We start from the raw sequence: 4,299 nt of genomic DNA on the forward strand, positions 1-4,299 counted from the left end.
GCTGCTATGCAGAGATTAAGAATAAAACAATTGGATGGAATAAATGCTGATGGCAGATAATTCAAGACATTTAGAAAGAAATATCTCAAATTCCTCTGAGCAGACAGAGCAAAGAATTAAAGCAACAAAACATAATCTTGTATCAACAATTCTTATGCGTGTGCCCTGCTTTACAAACAGTAAATTTCCACTGCCTGTGCACTTAAAGCACATTTACTTCTGTGAGACTTTGCCCAGAGCACAAAGTTAATTACATGTCACTGAAGCTTTGCAAGAATAGGTCTAAATAAGGGTGGCTGCAATAGCCAGGAGGAATTGTGGTTGGGGAAGCGATATCAGAATGTTCTGAGCTGACTCCCCCCTCCCTTTTAGTGCTGCTCCTTCTTTTAGGACAGCTTCTGTGCTTTTGGGGGAGCCTGTGACGAGGACTGTTGGAGGGGCAGAGATGTGCACCAGGTATTGGTTGGATGGGGCTCTGGGCAGCCTTATCCAGTGGATGGCAACCAGCACACAGCAGGGGGCTGTAGCTCAATGATCTTTAAGGTCCCTCCCATTCTATGCTCTCTCCTCTTGCCATGGCTCTCCAGTCAGTGGGAATCATCCTTCTGCTCCCAGGAAAGAGAAGCCAGTAGAATACCTTGCTGGGAATTGATTCCTAGGAGACAGCTATCCTTCATCAGTAAGGAAGAGCACTGAGCCCCTCTTTCTTTCCTCTGCCCTCCCCCAGGTGCATGGGCTCTTCCACCACGAAGGCACTTGGGATGAATGAGTCTGTGCCACTTCTTGGGCAAATGAAATCAAGTAAATCTGTGAATGCATCATCCAGAATTGGCTGTGCTTTTTAACATCACTAAGTGCTGGAATAAAGCTGCCCTTTTTGCGGTGTATGTTCAATACTTATGCTGCAGCAAGAATAGTGATATGACCAAGTGGTTGCTTTGGGAATGCATTTTGCAGGTCTTGCTGCTTGTGGCTCCATTAACCACAAGCAGTGTGTACAGCTCCACTAAAGCTCTGCTGCAGGAAATATTTGGCCTGTGCTTCTGTGCAGAACAAATTCTGGTTCAGAAATCTCCAAGTTCAGATAGGATCTGAGCATGCCTTTTAAGTAAATCGAGCTAGCAGAGCAGATAAGCCACAGTTTCCTTCACATAACACCAATTAATAAATATCACCCTGCAAATTTAGCACTGAGTTTAACACTTGATATCAACCAGATATCCTTTGGATGCTCAGAAGCACAAGCACATTGTCACTGCATTGCAATTAGCGCATATGAGCAGCAGAGGGAAGTGTATCCCACAGAAAAAAAGCTTCCATCAGGATTGCATGGGCTATTTTTGTTCGTGGTGTTTGGGAAAACAGATTGATAGCCAGCATTTCTTGTGGAGGCAGGGCAGCCCCTCCCTGCCGCACTCAGCTCTGCTGTCAGCAAGCGTTAGCTGCTGCATTGCTTAGGGATGATTTAATGGTGGTGTTTATTTGGGTATGGTAAAATGTTTCTGAGATTAAATGCTCAAAACTTTGCTGTGCTGAGGTGAGAGGTTGTGCCTAAAGTTTTGTTTCCAGGTTCTCAGGGAAAGTGTGTGCTACCAGGCCAAGGATTTCCAGGTCTTGCCTCTTGTGTATCTCAGCTGCATCTCCTTCATAGCAGGAAGAGAGCTGAGTATGCCCGACCCCCCTTCTCCTCTACTACTCCATTAGTCTCCTTGGAACAGTGCACAGTCTGCTTGAGGGTCTAGGCCCCATCACATGCCAAACTGTGGCTTCTGTTGATTGCTTAGCATGGAATCATAGAATTATTTGAGTTGGAAGGGACCTTTAAAGGCCATCTAGTCCAACTCTGCTGCCCTAAACAGGGACGGCTTGGTCACCACTTCTTTTGGACAGTGTGTTTTAGTGCTTCGCTACCCTTATCATAAGAAAAAAACAAAACCTTTTCCTTGCATTCAGTCTAAATCTCACCTCTTCCAATTAGAAACAATTTCTCCTTGTCCTGTCACCACAGACCCTGCTAAAGGGTCTATCCCTTCTTTTGTGTTGCTCCCGTTCATGTAGTGAAAGGCTGCTATCAGATCTCACTGGAGCTTTCCTCTTCAAGCTGAACAAACCCAGCCTGTCCTTGTAGGATCAATTTTGTGGCCCTCCTGTGGATGTGCTCAAGCAGGTCTGCGTCTCCCACGTGCTTAGGAGATGTAAATCACATTGAATATGTCAGTTGTGGGAGGGCAGAAACCACTGATAAAGGGATCTCATCTGGGCTATCCATTCACCTTTCTTTCCCCATATATGCCAAGGTAACTTCCCCTGACACTGCAGAAGAAATTCACACATTCCCAAGCTGCTCTTTATTTTTCAATAGTAGTTGAAGACTTAAAGAGGTATATAATAGCATCTCGTCTGTGCTGCTCTGTAACCTATATACGTTTCATGGCTCAGGATAAATAGTAATAATCACAGCAGAGACTGTTTCACCTTGTCAACTCAATGGTTCCATGAACAGGAACTCCAAGCAGCTCATCCACAGTTACCAAATTTCCCTCTTATAACTTGAGAGAATGAAAACTGTTCCTGAACAGCTGTGCTATTTGAGATAATACACATATATTTGCACATTAATATTTGTGGGTAATCTTAAAAGTGAAAATTCCTACTCCTGGCTTTTTGTTAAAGGAAGTCAACAGATGCTAAAGGGGCTACAGTAATACATGTAGGAGCACAAGAGGATACTGGGGGAATACCAGCTTGCTTTCTTCCTTTGATTGCTGTCACACTAAATCTTGCCTTGGGACATGTCCTCAGACAAGATGGTCTTTCTTGTCTGCTTTTAGATGAATGAGGTCAATGAACTCTTCCTTCAGGCAATAACTTTCAGAGAGACTTAGTTGTCTCCTTCTGACAAAAGGTAACCTGCAGATGGGTCTTTGTAGAGCTCAGCACCATCCTCATATGCTCATATGCTCATATGCTCATATGCTCATATATGAGATATGAGCATAACTTTCAGTCTAGCTTTATCCTTTCCTGGTTTGAAAAACAAGGCAGGTAAATATGTAGCTGGGCACCAGGGCAATCCATCCAGTTTGCATGAGAGATGCCAGTGGGATGTGACAGTCACAGATGGCTGTTGAGCTTTCAGGTTACATTTGCTTTAAACTTTCACAGACCATTTTGGACTGACAGTTCACCAAATGCATCTACTAATGAAGGTGCCTGCAGTTAATTGCATCTCCATTTATCCAAACCATAAAACCCCTGTAAAAAGCCAGCAAACTGTCTGCTGGTACCTAAAATGTAGTGCGGAGATGGGCAGAGGAGCAGCCACACTTCTCTGTGTTGAATGCAATTTGGACTGCAGTGATTTTGATTGCAAGCAACTAGAGGAGAGGTTTGTGGCTTTCACATCACAAGTGGCTTTTACAGCACTTTGCTGGTGAGTGAAGGAGATTCTGGACACCTCTCAGACTGAAGGAGAACCTGTTGTAAAGTTACTCAGTGATGGAAATAGCAAGTGGGTGCATTTCCTGTGGAGCTGAATCAGTAGGCACAGAAATCTCTCCTGAAGTAGCTGGGAGAAGCAGAAGAGGGGCCCATGTACCTATTCATTTGACATTGGTTGAGTGCCTTGAGTGATGCCACTGCCGGCAGCAGCCTCTCTGTATATTTGGTCAATTTTTGGTGTGTGTGTCTTAATTTTCAATCATTTTCTTGTCCTTTTTTATTTGGTAACTTAGAGAAACAGCACAGATAGGGCAGGGAGTGACTGGGATCACTTCTGGGCAAGCAGGTTGTGCCTGAATGGATTATACTCAGCTAAAACCATGGCCTCCTCTGCTGCTGACTTCTGACACATTCAGTTCCAAAAGGCCTTCTCTTCTTGAGTCAATAAAGCACGTTTGTTGCTCCTGTTTCCTGATGAACTTCCTGAACTCTTGCCAAGATGCTCATAACAAGAAGTGTTATGAAAGCCATTTCCTAAATGGTTTGAGGCTTAATTTGATCCTTATGGCCATAGCTTAAGTTGAAGACTTTTGATCTGCTTCAACGCAGTTCTTTGTTTTATAGTTGGAGGCCTTTGGGTCCTGCAGCAGTCATTCATTCACTTCTTGTGCTAAACGTTACATTTTGTTCTTAATCACCATCTTGGTGATTAAGGTGATTTATAACCTTGATCTTCCTGTATGGGGTGAGATATGACAGCTACAGTCTCTCAGGTATAGTGCACCCTCCATCGAGCAAACCATTAATTCTAGCACCCGATTTTGGGAGGTCCTGAGACACATGCATATCCCCTTAGAT

This window comes from Coturnix japonica, chromosome 4 (assembly GCF_001577835.2).
Source record: "Coturnix japonica isolate 7356 chromosome 4, Coturnix japonica 2.1, whole genome shotgun sequence".
NCBI lineage: Eukaryota > Metazoa > Chordata > Aves > Galliformes > Phasianidae > Coturnix > Coturnix japonica.